Source organism: Hyla sarda, chromosome 2, assembly GCF_029499605.1.
Source record: "Hyla sarda isolate aHylSar1 chromosome 2, aHylSar1.hap1, whole genome shotgun sequence".
NCBI classification, from domain to species: domain Eukaryota; kingdom Metazoa; phylum Chordata; class Amphibia; order Anura; family Hylidae; genus Hyla; species Hyla sarda.
In genome coordinates this window covers 145,734,380-145,751,521 of record NC_079190.1, presented here as the reverse complement: position 1 = coordinate 145,751,521, position 17,142 = coordinate 145,734,380, and the positions used below count along the sequence as shown (strand labels likewise).

The following is a 17,142-nucleotide window of genomic DNA, read 5'->3' as shown; positions in this document are numbered from 1 at the left end:
ATGTGGAACTTAGCCTTACATGTCTTCTAGGGCTTTCTAAAAGTTGTTTGCATCAAGGCATGGTAGCTGCAAACCAGACTTTCTGCAGAAAATCATAGATAAGGCATCCATACACAGTTAGGTACCAATAAAATTCATTTTCATCACAGCCCCATGTGCCTTGGTGCATCATGATGAAAATGAAAGTCAAGCAGCTGTTACCGTTAAAAGAAGCATGTTCGCTCGCTGAGCTTGCTTCGTATTGGATTTATGGCTGCCTTCAGCAGCTGGCGCTAACCATCAATGACTGACAGCTGCTTAAAAGCCTTGATCAAAAGTGCATAGACAGGAGCCACGCCTGTCAGGTGCGTGATTGGCACATCCGCAACATAATTACAGGGTGCCATGGCAGCTGGAGACCTTCTGTTGGCCTCCATATTTTCCATGGAAGGATCTGCTGATAAAGCCTGCCTCAGACAGGCTGTACTAGAAAAGTACTGATCTAACTGATCAATGCTATGCAACAGCATAGCATTGATCAGTGTAAGAAATCTAAACGGTTGCATATAAAAGTCCCTTTGTGGACTAAAAAATAAAAAAATAAAAAAATGTTATTGCTGCATGCAGAAAGTGATCATAAACCGTTTAAACTAAATCGGTACCAATAAAAACTACAGTTCATGGCCCTCATATAGCCCCATAGAAAGTAAAATAAAAATGTTATAGAGGTCAGAAAAGGGAAATTTAAAGGATATTTATTTTGTAAAGTAGAAAAATTAAACAAAAGCTGTATAAATTGCTTCTTGTAATAGCATTGACCCAAAGACTAAAGATAACGTATTCGTTTTACCGTGAACTGCACTGCAAAAAAAAAACAAAAGCACCCAAAAATTGTGGGTTTACTATTTCTATTTCACCCCACAAATAATATTTCTTTTCTTCTGCCATCTATTTTATAGCAAAATGAATGGCATTACTACAAAGTACATTTGATCCTGCAAAAAACAAGCCCTGACATGGCTCTGTAGATGGGAAAAAATTATAGTTCTTAGAAGACAAGGAATAAATAATGAAAATGCAAAAATTTAAAATAGACTTTGTCCTCAAGGTCCAAAAGGGCAGGACCATTAAGGGGTTATGCCATATAGGGGTGTTTGACATAAACAGACACAGTTTTGTCTAACACATTTATTCATAGCTGTCACATGAATGTGTGCCTCTCCTATATGTAAATATCTAGACAAGCTTACTATTCTTTTCTTGCATAAAATTACTAAGCACCTGCCCTTATAGTGAACCCAGCATCCCCTGTAATTACTCTCAGAGCACTCCCATAGTCCACCCTGTTCTGCCTTCAGATAGATTGCTTAATTAAAAGGTCCTGGGTCAGAATGAAGAGATATTTTGTATGTATGAGATCATCTCCACCCTCCTGCAGATCTCTGATAAGGATAATATAGGTTATTGAACGTTTTTAGTGTTCATAGTAAGAAATTTAGTTTTATTGAGAATGTACAACAGAGATAATTACAAATGTGAAGTCCTATAAAAAGAGTCCCCATTCTGCTGTTTTTTATGTTGGGTTGTTCGGTGGAATTTATTTCTATATTGTCCCAGGCTATCTTATAAAAGCTCATGTATCAGGATGTCCTGTCTACGGCCAGGTCTCCCCTGATAGTCTGTTTCATGGAGTCAGCAAAAGTTGTAGACATGAAATCACAGCGTTGCACAGCAAATGTTTGGCGAGTGGCACGGTCACTTCTCTTGCCTGTAGAAGCTAAGCTCTACAGTTTGGGGCAAAGCAGAGTCACAATCTGCGGACAGCCACACTTATACTGGAGCTACAAGGGAGTGGAGGAAGGTGAGTTAAAATGTTAATGTTATTAGGGAGCCTGGGTATAATTGTAAAATAATAAATCCCGCTGGACAACTTCTTAAAAATGTGTCTTCTGTTACATTAAAAGTATGGTCTGGTTTAGAATATGCATAATCATTTACCCGATGAATGTTAAATGGTCACTCTCATTAAAACAAATTTTTGCTATTGCACTCCTTATGGTAAATAAAAAACATTTCTAATATACCGTATATACTCGAGTATAAGCCGACCCGAGTATAAGCCGAGACCCCTAATTTCAACCCAAAATCCCAGGAAAAGTTATTGACTCGAGTATAAGCCTAGGGTGGGAAATACATCATCCCCCCTGTCATCATCCAGACCCCCGTCATTAACATCCTCATCATTATCACCGCCTGTCATCATCCAGACCCTCATCATCATCACCTGTCATCATCCCACACATCCCCCCTTCATCATCCCCTTGTCATCATCCCCACCCCCCTTCATCATCCCCTTGTCATCATCCCCACCCCCCTTCATCATCCCCTTGTAATCATCCCACACCCCCCCTTCATCATCCCCTTGTAATCATCCCACACACCCCCCCTTCATCATCCCCTTGTAATCATCCCCCCCCTTCATCATCCCACACCCCCCCTTCATCATCCTCTTGTCATCATCCCACACCCCCCCCCCCTTCATCATCCTCTTCTCATCATCCGCCCTCAGTGGTCTTCAACCTGCGGACCTCCAGAGGTTTCAAAACTACAACTCCCAGCAAGCCATCGGCTGTCCGGGCTTGCTGGGAGTTGTAGTTTTGAAACCTCCGGAGGTCCGCAGGTTGAAGACCACTGCGGCCTTCGACATCATCCAGCCCCCTCTCACCCCCCTTTAGTTCTGTACAGTACTCCAGTACTACAGTGGTCCGGTGGGATAGTGGTTCCGGGCTGCTATCTTCACCGGGGGAGCCTCTTCTCCGCGCTTCCGGCTCGGAATAGAGGCGTTGCCTTGACAATGACGCAGAAGTACATTGGCAATGAACGTACCACTGCGTCGTTGTCAAGGCAACGTGACTATTCTGGGGCCGGGCCCGAAGCGCTTAGAAGAGGCCTCCCCGGTGAAGATAGCAGCCCGGAACCACTATCCCACCGGACCACCTCCTCTCCGGACAGTCCTGCAGCACCGGACCAGCGCCGAGCGGAGGTGAGTACTGTACAGAACTAAAGGGGGGTGAGAGGGGGCTGGATGATGTCGAAGGCCGCAGTGGTCTTCAACCTGCGGACCTCCGGAGGTTTCAAAACTACAACTCCCAGCAAGCCCGGACAGCCGATGGCAGTTTTAGTTTTGAAACCTCTCGAGGTCCGCAGGTTGAAGACCACTGCGGGTGGGGGAGTTCACTCGAGTATAAGCCGAGGGGGGTGTTTTCAGCTCGAAAAATCGTGCTGAAAAACTCGGCTTATACTCGAGTATATACGGTACTTTGTTTAAAAAAAATGTTTCTATGTTTTATTTGTGCTTAAAAAAGCTCAATAGCACATTTTCCCCCCATCTCATACACAGACTTTGGACCGAAGCCCAAACACAGGAAGTGCAGCCTGGAGTGCTAAGGGGGGGGGGGGGGTGTCCAACCAACAGTGTATGGCTGTTAAGTGTGAGAGGAGCTATAATTGGATGAGGCTGGACACACACCGCCTCAGCACTCCAGGCTGCACTTTCTGTGTTTGGGCTTCGGTCCAAAGTCTGTGTATGAGATGGGGTAAAATGTGCTCTTGAGCTTTTCAAGCACAAATTAAACAAAGAAAACTTCATTTAAAAAAAAAAAGTATATTAGAAATATTCTTTATGTACCATAAGGAGTGTAATAGCAAAAATTTGTTTTAATGAGAGTTACAATTTTAGTTAATAGATCAGGATTTTGTGATCAGGACTTTGAACTCTTTTGGAGGGTGGGGGGTTGTTTCTACCCAGTAGAACTTTACGATTAAAATGACATCATCTTTGGATATTATTGTTTGGCCCTAAAGAACAATGTATATAGGTTTTTATTTTATTGTACTACTTTTAAAAAGTGTAACTTTTTGGAAGAAAACCAGTATGCTTAAATTTTTCCTCTTCTGACCCCCTTTTTTTCTGTATATAGGGATGTATGACATCTAATTTTTTACGCTGTGATCTGTCAGAGGACTTTTTGATCACTTTCTATTTTGGACATTTCTACATAGACTCAACTTTGATTGCGTGATCTAAAGGGTTAACACTGGACATTTGCACAATCGCTTCTGCCTGGCATTAGAGATGAGTCCCCGCTGCCCATAACAGCCATTTTTCTTGGTCTATTAAGTGGACACAGTTCCTTTGCTTGCTTCAAAGATGGTTAATGTATACATCATTTTGCGTTATGTGGGAGCAATGGTTTGGTCCCACACATGCCATATATCATGTCATATATTCAGAAAATATATGGTGTATGGGGAGATAAACTGACACCCCACTTATAGTTATTCAATATTAATCCCTTCCCGCTATAGGACGTATGCATACGTCCAATCATTCGACACGTTCGCGCAATTGGATGTAAGCATACGTCATAGCGATCTCTGGCACTGCCGTGGGCAGTGCAGGAGATCGGCGACGGGACCCGGCTGTTAATCACAGCTGGAGTCCCGCCGCAGCTGCCAGAGCCGCGATCGCGCCAGTCCCGGCAGCATTAACCCCCCTATGGTGTTGACAGGGGGAGCGCTCTCCCCCTGTTCTCCAACGGCGGCGCCGTGGTACGATAGCGGGTCGCCGTTGGTTGCTATGGCAGCAGGAGGTCAGATCATGACCTTCTGTCTGCCTGCTACGGAAGTCTGTGAGATCCAGCCAGAGGCTGGATCGCACAGGCTGTAGTGTGTGCAGCTCATCAGGTCATACTGTGCTGCAGTACAAATATATTGCAGCATAGTATAACCTGCAAAAAGTGTAAAAAATGTAATAAAAAGTTCTTCAATAAAAGTATGAAGTGTAAAAAAAATAAAAAAAATTCCCCTTTCCCAATAAAAGCCCTGTATTATCACCAAAAAAGATATAAAACACAAATCAAATACATAATAGGTATTGCCACATCCGTAATGACGTTTACTATAAATCTATAATGTAAATTATCCCGCACGGTGAATGCCGTAAAAATAAATATTAAAAAAACGCAAAATTTGCCAATTTTGGTATAGATAGTGGAATAAAGAAGATGGAAAGGTAGCACATAGCACAAAATGATACCAATAAAAAGTGCAGCTCATCCCGCAAAAAATAAGCCCGTAAAAAAGTTACGGCTGTTGAAAGATCAATGGCAGAAAATGAATTTTGCTCAGAAAAGGAAAAAGAACATAGAAAGCTATATAAAATGGGGATCGCCATAATCATACTGACCCACAGAATAAATATATCATCACTTTTACCGCACAGTGTACACCATAAAAAAAAAACACCAGAAATTTTCCAGTTTTTCACAATATTTTGATGTTTTTCACAAAAAATGCTGCATGTGTCAACAAAAATGCACCACTTATATAAAGTACAATATGTCACGAAAAAACAATCTCAGAATCGCTCTGCTCAGAAAAAGCGTTCTAAAGTTATTGCCATTTAAAGAGAGACATGTCAAATTTAAAAAAAAAGAGCCTGGTCATTGAGGTAAAAAATGGGTCCGTCCTTAAGAGGTTAAGGTGGTAATACACGGGATTTGACATGTAATACATGTTTATATACACCTAAGAATAGTAACTACTTATACATGGATACCACAGAATAATATATATATAGAGAGAGAGAGAGAGAGAGAGAGAGAGAGAGAGAGAGAGAGAGATATTTCTTCTGCCGCACACATAACACTGAAACCGAAGCACCGTCACAGTGATATACCTGTTGTCAAGCAAGAGCCCATAGTGATTGTTATAACACATTTTTATAAAAATTAGCATGATAAAAGGTCAATAAAAAGTCAATACTATTCAGGAATTTTTGGAATCCTGGATGAAACAGCTTTTATCACATGATTTAATTAATTTTGGTTTTCTTACGGTTTATGCTTTTTTTTTATTCTTTAAGAACAGCATGTTGAAAATTGTACTTGTGTTCTTGGCATAAACATTATACACACATCCTGTTTTTGCTGTTCCTCAGTCATTTTAATTAGAAATACACCTACTATCTTGGCAGTGTACCTTTACCATCTCAATATAATATAGACTGTCTGTACAAGAAAATTGGGGTAATTACTACTTAAATATTAAATAATTTATGAACCTGGCAGCTAATGGCCAAACAACAAGCTCTACTGAGATACAAATAAAAATCACTAGCAAACCAGTCTCAATTCTCTCCCTCAATAATACATAAATACATTGCTTATTGTTGTTGTTATTATTTTTATTAATTATTATTATTAATGATTTACCCATAGTAACTAATGACAGATTAGCTTTAAGTTTACCAGAGCAACCTGAGAAATAAATATGAGCTGTGATCAGTTCTTATTGGCAAATCAGACAGGTTTTGTCCCAGACAGATAAATCTGAGCCATTGATCTGTGGTCCACATTAAGATCAATATGATACATTTTCCCTTTTCAAGTGTGTCATCCTCGGTTATCTACATCCAAGGCACACACAGAAAATGTACTACAACACCCAAAGCATTCTTGCCTGCTTACTTTAACTGCTGTAATTGTATAGCCAAATAGAGAGAAAGCAGGTTCCAGATATATAACTGAAGTCAATACAAAAATAAAATACACCCCCTGAACTGGGCAAATGAAAAATTTTTTTTAAATGTTTAAAAAAAATGGTCCTTACAAGGTCTTTAAAGGGGTACTCCAGCGCTAAGGCATCTTATCTGCCACTGGGGACCCCCGTGATCTTGCACGCAGCACCCCGTTACAATCAGTCCCCATGGCATGTTCGCTCCGGGTCTGATTATTGGCGATAATGGGGCCGGAACATTGTGACGTCATGGCCCTGCCCCCGTGTGATGTCACACCCCGCCCCCTCAATGTAAGCCTATGGGAGGGGGCGTGGCAGCTGCCCAGATTACGATTTATACCTGCACTGTTTAATGGATAATTTCCTACCATCATTCACCTTCAGTTGATTGTTTGCTCATGCTCAGTACCAATTGTTCTCTCCTGGTACTGCTTTTTCTCTGTACTATTTGTTTCATTCTTCTTTCATATTTATTAATAATAATAATAATAATAATACAATTGTTTAAAAAAATATATACATCAAAACAAAAAAATATTATTTGGGGGTGGGGACTGAAAAAAGAAAATTCAAGTTTGCAACATTTGAGAGGTTTCCTTTGTGTGCAGTGAAATTTACAGTAAAACTAATGGTATCTTCATTCTGTAATCAATATAATTAAATCAATACCCATATTTACATGTTTTTTGTATTTTTTTACTACTTTTAAAGTAAAAACAATTATGCTTGAAATTGCTCTATAATAAAAAATTAAAAAAATCTGAGTGTTTCCAGATATTGTATAGTATATAATAGTACCATAGCCTCCTATATAAAGATGTGAACGTGTGAACATCACTTTACAAGCAATCTGGGACCTCAACCTTAAATGGGCACTGTCACCAACTTTATTTTCTGATATGTTGTAGTACTTATGTACTACAACATATCTCTAATATACTTTTATTATTATTTTTTTTTCATTAAAAAGGTTTAATTTACATTTAAAAACCGGCCACTGAAAAAGGACTGATTTTGGAGTGGCAATCAGTCCTTTTTCAGTTAGGCTGCACTCGCTCCCTGCCTGTCAATCAGACAGGCGGGAGCGAGCACATTGGCTCCCTGGCCACTGGCTGGGAGGCCACTCCTCCCGCACATCGCCGCCTCATTGCCGCCGCTGTCCCTGCACGCCCGCTGCCGGAATCTGCAGTAACTGCAAGTGTAGTGATGGAACGGGGTATGTGGGGCGGGGGGGAGGAGGGAACGGGCTAGCAAAAAAAAAAAAAATAGGATGGTGGGAGCTACCCTTTAAGACAGGACATGTGGATGGTGGTACATATGTTGGAAATACTGGTATGAGATGAACAAATATTACAAGTAAACAGCAAAGACACAAGATGGTATGCAAAAATGGTGCAATATATGTATACTAAAATAAAAAGTACACATTGTTACGCAATCAAAGTGTTAGTGCCTGTTAGACCAATATAGCAAATGTATATCTACCACCATGTAAATCTAAAGCATAAAAATAGAATGCATCCAAAGAGTAAACATGTACCAATTGCTAATACATACCAAGAGTAACAATAAGTGGTTAATGAAAGTCCCGGGATGATGTCACCCAAAGTGCGTTATGCAACCTTCAACAGTCTGTCTATTTATATATGGTGATCAAACCAATCAATAGCTGGCATGGGTGGAGTATAAAAATACCAATAGCTTACTTTGGTCTGTGCCTTTAGATGGTGCACAAATAACCAGACCACTGTCTGGAAGACTTTCGAAACACTGTGTCACCAGGAAGAAGGCTCAGCCTGGGACGGTTTCATCCCACTGTTGCCCAGCTTATTACCGGCCGAGGCGGAACATCATTGTGGCTAGTGATTAGCTCGGTGCAGTGTAACATGTCAGAACCAAGAATGTAGAAGAAGACTGGGGCTAGAGAAAAGGAGACCGATTCCAGCGGCACTGGGGGAGTGGGCAAGTCATTGAATAACCCCTTTAACTACCAGAAAATGAAGTATTTCTCACAGAAAAGGATTGCAGTAACACATGTTTTGCTAGACATATGTTTATTCCCTTTGTGTGTATTGGAACTAAACCAAAAAAGGAGGAAAAAAGCAAATTGGACATAATGTCACACCAAACTCCAAAAATGGGCTGGACAAAATTATTGGCACCCTTCACTTAATATCTGTTTGCACACCCTTTGGAAAAAACATACTGAAATCAGTCCTCAGCCAGAATGTTGGACCACTCTTCCTTTGCAAAATTTTAAAATCTCTCCACAGGTGTTCAATGGGATTTAGATCTGGACTCATTGCTAGCCACTTCAGAACTCTCCAGCACTTTGTTGCCATCCATTTCTGGGTTCATTTTTACATATGTTTGGGGTCATTGACCTGCTGGAAGACCCAAGATCTCGGATGCAAACCCAGCTTTCTGACACTGGGCTGTACAGTGCTACCCAAAATCTGTTGGTAATCCTCAGATTTCATGATGCCTTGCAAACATTCAAGGCACTCAGTGCCAGAGGCAGCAAAACAAGCCAAAAACATAATTGACCCTCCACCATATTTCACTGTAGGTACTGTGTTCTTTTCTTTGTAGACCTCATTCCATTTTCGGTAAACAGTAGAAGGATGTGCTTAACCAAAAAAGCTGTATTTTGATCTCATCTGTCCACAAGACGTTTTCCCAGAAGGATTTTGGTTTACTCAAGTTCATTTTGGCCAAATTTAGTCTTTCTTTTTTATGTCTCTATTTCAGCAGTGGGGTCCTCCTGGGTCTCCTGCCATAGCATTTAATTTCATTTAAATGTCGATGGATAGTTCGCGATGACACTGATGCTCCCTGAGCCTGCAGGACAGCTTGAATATCTTTGGAACTTGTTTAGGGCTACTTATCCACCATCCAGACTATCCTGCGTTGACACCTTTCATCAATTTTTCTCCCAGGGAGATTAGCTACAGTGCCATGGGTTGCAAACTTCTTGATAATGTTGCGCACTGTGGACAAAGGCAAATCTAGATATCTGGAGATGGACTTGTAACCTTGAGATTGTTGATATTTTTCCACAATTTTGGTTCTCAAGTCCTCAGACAGTTATCTTCTCCTCTTTCTGTTGTCCATGCTTAGTGTGGCACACAGACACACAATGCTAAGACTAAGTGAACTTCTCTCCTTTTTATCTGCTTTCAGGTGTGATTTTTATATTGCCCACACCTGTTTCTTGCCCCAGTTGAATTTAAAGGAACATCACATGCTTGAAATTATCTTATTTATCCACAATTTTGAAAGGATGCCAATAATTTTGTGCAGCCCATTTTTTGAGTTTGGTGTGACATTATGTCCAATTTGCTTTTTTAACTCCCTTTTTTGTTTTAGTTCCAATACACACAAAAAGAATAAACATGTGTATAGCAAAACATGTGTTCCTGCAATCCTTTTCTATGAGAAATACTTCATTTTCTTGAACAATTTCAGGGGTGGCAACATTTATGGCCATGACTGTATTTATTTATATGTTTATGTTTTTTTGGAACAGAACACAGAAATAAAATAACATACAGCCGAAGATAGACCCCCCCACCACCACCACCCCCAACAACGTATGCAAATGTAAAGTAACACGGCACCATTGAAGTAGACAGTCAAGGAGATCCACCCCCAGCCGACACCAAGACACTAAACAGAAACACAGACAGCACACACACACTCACACACACTCCCGTAGTAACCCACCACTTTCTAGACCAGGATAGAGACAAAGAGCCTACCCAGGAGAACCGACCCATTCTGAGGATACAACCGACTCTCCTATCAGCAGCCAGGGCATCCAGACTTTGTCAAATTTCTTGGGGCATTTGCGACTAATGTACAACGTCCTGTACAACGATACATACATACATAACTACCATAATTTAAACTGGAAACTGGATCAGCATCACTCGCTGGAGCGGCATTGAAATCAGAGATGAGTACAGTTTTTGAGGGGGTTTTTAGCCATCATCCTGCCTATATGCCATTCACAGTGAAGGTAGCGCATGTATCTAGTGTGTCTGGGGGGTCCTCACTATCCCAGAAAGGTAGTTGTTGGGGGGGGGGGGGATATTGAGCATTTTGGATTTCAACATGCCCAATCCTTTTTATCCTCGAGAGATAAGCCACTGCCAGAGGTTTTCTCCCCCTTATTTTCCTCTTCTAATTAAAAATACATAAACAATTTGCTGAGTTGTGCTTGCCTGCATACCGGGTAGTCAGGAGGAATAGCTGTTTATGAATCCTATCTTAAGTGTATGATCACATTGAATATAGGTGTTAAGGCACAACTAAGGCCCTAAATTATCTTGTGAATCAGTTAAACACCATTAGTAAAATGTCTAAAAGTAAGTCTTTAAATCAAATACATATTGGGCCTCATTTACTAAAGCTTTTGCACATTGATTTTGTAGGGTTACATGTGTCCCTACTAACTCTCCACTTTACTCAGAAAAACCCTACAAAGGGGCGTGGCCATCTGGGAAAGAAACATTTTGGAAAAGAACCTACAAATTTACTAATGTTTCCTCATAAAATGTGGTGGATTTGAGCTTTTGAAAACCCGACAACTCAGAGCAAAATGTATGGAAAAATCGCCAAATACAAGATACAATAGTAGTAAATACTGTGGAAAAATACCTGTCAGAAAAAAAAACACTGTAAGAACCCAAAGGGTTAATCTGCACTGAGGTCTTTTTTTATTCTGGTTACTGTGGAAATGCCCTGTTCTCTGGATGGTCAGCTGACCTAGTTGGCTTTTCATGTGCTTAGCTCCCTATTTAAACCCTCAGTATTTATCCAGGCTTTGCCTGTGAAAGAGCTCACACTCCTAGATAGCATTTGTACTGTATCTTGTATTTCTGGCATATTTGACCCATTGGCTCCGCTCTCTGACTCTTCTCCTGTTTCTGCAATTTGGCTTTTCTGTTATCTCTTGGTACTGACTCGGCTTGTGGACTGTGACCTATTGTGTGTGTATGTTTATTTATTACTTCAATGTTCCTAAAATGAGAAAGGAATCATTTTAGTTCTCAGGCTTAGTTATTTGGGGTTGTATAATTATTCTCACACAAATCTTTAAATAGACTTTTGGCATCTCTGTCATTTGTAAAAACGTTTGACATATCACTCAGAAATATCAAATGTTTTAAAAGGTCTGAGTGCTGAGATCCCCAATGATCTCTAGATATAGCTGGAAAAATCTGTCTCATTGCAGGAGTCAGTTAGGCTCTTTAGACATATAATGCAGCATGTCTCCTGAAATGACATGTATTGAGAGCTGACGCTGGGAGTGAACAATGCTGCTGTGTGCTCCTCTCGGATCTATATATCGGTTGTGGTTTCAGCATTGAGGCCCGATCAAAATGTTTGGCTGATGTCTGAATAAAAAGTTGTTGTTATTTTCTTTTTAAATGACCATAATGCTTTAATCTGTTTGATCATTGTAGTTACATAGCGAGCAACTAAGTAACTTGAAAATTATATAAGCAATAATGTTTTATTGTCTGTATTAATTGAAACTATGCTTTAATGATTAATAATGAGCAATTTTATTAACTGTATTGCCTTGGTTAAAATGACAGTAAAACATAGGTAACTGTTGGACATGTATTTAGCCTAAAGATTTTTACAAAATTGCATTCATAAAATCTACAGAACACATTGCATTCTAGATGTAATTTTACATGATGCATGATATCGCATGATGCTTTCTGTTCCATTTATGTCTTAAGCTAAATTTAGAAATATCCTGGTCTCCTCCTCATGCAATTAAGCTTATTTGGTATTTAAAGGGTTACTCCACTGGAAAACATTTTTTTCAAATCAACTGGTGCCAGAAAGTTAAACAGATTTGTAAATTACTTCTATTTAAAAATCTTAATCCTTCCAGTACTTATCAGCTGCTGTATGTTCCAAAGGAAGATCTTTTCTTTTTGAATTTCCTTTCTATCTGACCACACCACTGTCCATGTAAGGAACTGTCCAGAATAGGAGCAAATCCCCAAAGCAAACTTATCCTGCCTGGACAGTTCCTGACATGGACAGAGGTGTCAGCAGAGAGCACTGTGGTCAGGCAGAAAAGAAATTCAAAAAGAAAGGAACTTCCTGTAGAGCATACCGCATCTGATAAGTACTGGAAGGATTAAGATTTTTAAATAGAAGTAATTTTCAAATCTGTTTCACTTTCTGGCACCAATTGATTTAAAAAAATGTTTTCCAGGGGAGTACCCCTTTAAGAGAAGGGGTTTTACTGAAGCAGTAGGTAAATATGTGCACAGACGCACTATTCATTATTTATTGGGCAGTTTCCATCTGTCCCACAGATATTGGATCACGCTCACCATAATTCAACACAAATTAAACATATAAAGCATAACTCCAGCAGCAGAATATCTCTTTGAATTTCCCAGCAACTTCATATCCAAGATTTGCCCAGGATTATTAGGATCCCAATACAAGGATACGAATTTGATTGAATTAGCAAAGACTCGAATGGGACTACTGGCAAGTCAGTATCCTGATTTGCGGGCTGCAAAGTTGCTGTGGAAAAGAAACAGATATCCTGCAGCAGGAATGTGAGTTCAATTATAAAGTAATATAGAATGTAAAATGTGCATAGAACTCAACAAAACTATAACAGATAAAAAAGCCTTCAGTTCATAACAATTATTTTTTCATATCCAAATGTAGTAAATTGTCAAATATGTAAGAGATATGAAACAAGTCCGATTTCTGAATCCAGTGTCTGCAGCCAAGTATCGTACTGTGCTAAAAAAAATAAAAAATGGGTGTGTGAAATTGTCTTGTCTCTGCATAAAGAACAATTCAAACTGTTGAGTCAAGTTTTCAGTTGTACTAGATCTTTGCTCTTTGTTGTATTTCAAGATGGACTGGTTACATGTAATGGAAGGTATTGGTGAGCAGATGAAAGATGACGGATGTGTCTCAATTATATTTTTATTGTGCAACTCCTGAGTAATAAAATAGCTAAGACATTTTTAAACAACACTTGTTACTATGTAAAGCCCAACCTAATCTATAATATTGATAGACAGGGTAATCTCTAATACAACTTCTGTAGGCCCTAGCAGCAGAGCATATGTACCTCATGGAGTGGAGGGGATTGGCTCTAGTTCTGGCAGACGTGGCCCATGAAGGATATAGACAGCCATTTAATTGAATGAATTATATGATATGTAGAACCTAAAGATTATCTACAATCCAATGTAAAGACTCAATGACCTGGTGAAGACTGGAAAAGACACAAGTTTCCTGAAAAGCTTACGTATACACTTAACGTCTAGACATGAGAGAAGGAGGATTGGAAAAGCTTTAGTGAATGATTGGTAATGTATGACCAGATATAAAGGTAATCTGTCTGGAGCTGTTCAGTTATATAATATTTTCCTATCTAGTAAAGACTGTTATCTTCTGCGATCGCGGATACACATTCATTAATCCCTTAACGACCACGAACGGAAATGTACGTCCTGATGCGTCAGTACTTAGCGCACCAGGATGTACATTTACTTCTAGTGTATGACCGCGAGCATCGGAGCGGTGCTGGCATCATACACGGCAGGTTCTGGCTGCTAGCAGCAGCCGGGGACCCGACGGTTATGGCAGACATCTGCGATCGCGCGGATGTCCACCATTAACCCCTCAGATGCCGTGATCAGTACAGATCACGGCATGTGCGGCACTGCGCATGTTAAAATAGATGTTCGGATCACCCGCAGCGCTGCTGCGGGGATCCGATGATCTGTAATGGCGGACGGAGGTCTCCTCACCTGCCTCCGTCCGTCTCCCAATGTCTCCGGCTCTGGTCTGAGATCGAGCAGACCAGAGCAGAAGATCGCCGATAATACTAATCAGTGCTATGCATATGCAACAGTATTAGCAATCAAATGATTGTTATAGATAATCCCCTATGGGGACAAAAAAAATGTGTAAAAAAAAAAAAGTTGAACAATGTAAAAATAAAAAGTAAAAAAAAGTGAAAAATCCCTTCCCCCAATCAAAAAAAATTGTCCCTTTTTCCCATTTTACCCCCAAAAAGCGTAAAAAATATATTTTTATAAAAATATTTGGTATCGCCACATGCGGACATGTCCAAACTATTAAAATATAATTTTAATAATCCCGTACGGTGAACAGCATAGACGTAAAAAGTTTTAAAAAGTCCAAAATGCTGCTTTTTTGTCACATTTTATTCAAATTATTTTTTATAAAAAATCATCTAAAAGTTTTATATAGCAAATGTGGTATCGATAAAAAATTACAGATGACGGTGCAAAAAATTTGCCCTCATACCGCCCTATATACGGAAAAATGAAAAAGTTATAGGTGGTCAAAATAGGGCAATTACTGATTTTGTACAAAAAGTTTGAGATTTTTTTTAAGAGGTACAAAAATATAAAAGTATCTAGCCATGTGTATCATTTTGATCGTATTGACCCACAAAATAAAGAACACATGTCATTTTTACCGTAAAGTGTATAGTGTGAAAAGGAAACCCTCCAAAATGTGCAAAATTGTGGTTTTCATTTCAATTTCCTCCCTAAAAAAATTTTTTTTTTGGGTCCGCCGTACATTTTAAAGTAAAATGAGAGGTTTCATTACAAAGTACAATTGGTCACATAAAAACCAAGCCCTTATATGGGTCTGTAGATGGAAATATAAAGGAGTTATGGATTTTAGGAAAAAGAGGTGGAAAAAACGAAAACGCTAAACTAAAATTAGCCTGGTCCTTAAAGGGGTCTTCCAGGCCAAAACTTTTTTTTTATATATCAACTGGCTCCGGAAAGTTAAACAGATTTGTAAATTACTTCTATTAAAAAATCTTAATCCTTCCAATAGTTATTAGCTTCTGAAGTTGAGTTGTTGTTTTCTGTCTAACTGCTCTCTGATGACTCATGTCCCGGGAGCTGTGCAGTTCCTATGGGGATATTCTCCCATCATGCACAGCTCCCGGGACGTGACATCATCATTGAGCAGTTAGACAGAAAACTTCAGAAGCTAATAACTATTGGAAGGATTAAGATTTTTTTAATAGAAGTAATATACAAATCTGTTTAACTTTCTGGAGCCAGTTGATATATAAAAAAATGTTTTGCCTGGAATACCCCTTTAAGGTTAAAATGGGCTTGGTCCTTAAGGGGTTAAAGGGGTACTCTGGTGGTGCCAGAAAGTTATACCGATTTCTAAAATACTTCTATATAAAAATCTTAATCCTGTCTGAACACAGTGCTCTCTGCTGACACCTCTGTCCATGTCAGGAACTGTCCAGAGCAGGAGAGCACTGTGGTCAGACTAGAAAGAACTACACAACTTCTTCTTCGAACTCGCTCTGCGCAGTAACGATAGCGCGGTGCCGCAGCAGGGATCCCGGGGGTCCCCAGCAGCGGGACCATGGTGATCTGACATCTTATCCCCTATCCTTTGGATAGGGGATAAGATGTCTAGGGGCGGAATACCCCTTTAAAAGTACCCGTACCCGTCAGATCCGACAAATAATTTTTTTTATATATCACTCAGTACCTAGTCCTGACCATGTACTTTTAATTTAGCTCACTAGTCTGAATTCCTCTCATAGGGAGGGGGCGTGGCCTCACTGTGCAGGTCTGCGCCCCCTCCCTCAGTATGCTGTCTGCTCACATCTCCCTAGCATTAGCAAAACTACAACTCCCAGCTTGTCCTCACTGACAGTAGCGGTACACAAGCTGACAGTGGGAGGATTTTTCCTCCAGCTGTGAGCCCTGCACTCACAGCTGTCAATCAAGTAAGTGTGTCCATGACATAGGTGATGATGCATGGACACAGCAGGACTAGTATGTGTCCAAGCAGGCGGGGGGGGGGGGGGGGGGGGGCACTTGTTTGACTGGCTTTTCAGTATGAAATATTGAAAATGTTCTAATGAAAGCAATTGCAAAACCTATTGGTTGTTTTATAACATATCAAAAGTTTTTTTTATCTGACAGTGCGCATTTAAGTTTTCAATACTATCCATGTGCACTAGAAGAATAGTATTTGGCTATATCGGACCCTACATGTAGATTGCAAAAACTCACAAAAGTGTTATTACCATCTTATACAAATGGATTTTGAACATACCCATAACCCATCTGAACTTAATAATAACGGAATATATAGCCTCTAGGTTCACACAGAAAAAAAGATGCACTAAAAAGGTTATCTTGTGAACACTTGGTTGCTTGTTGATATCACTTAATACCCATCTGTTTGCCACAACTTTTTTATATAGTAAAACAACAAGATGGGGAAGATTTATCAAAACCTGTGCAGATGAAAAGTCCAGTTGCTCATAGCAACCAATCAGATTGCTTCTTACAATTTTTGAAAGGACCTCTCAAAAGTGAAAGAAGCGATCTGATTGGTTGCTATGGTCAACTTTTCCTCTACACAAATTTTGATAAATCTCCCCCATTATGTTTACTGACCAAAAAACCTTTACACCTGTCTCTGTTCTCCTTTGGGCTCTCATTTATATATTATTTCCCAAGCACACACCTGCATATTATTTTGCAGGAAATTGTATAT

General features: G+C 39.8%; 1 protein-coding gene across 1 annotated transcript in view; it reads right to left on the bottom strand.

Moving 5' to 3' along the window:
* Window positions 1–17,142, bottom strand: part of SCEL (sciellin) — a 113,895-nt gene that overhangs the window by 92,731 nt on the left and 4,022 nt on the right. The gene's annotated exons all lie outside the window — the stretch shown is intronic.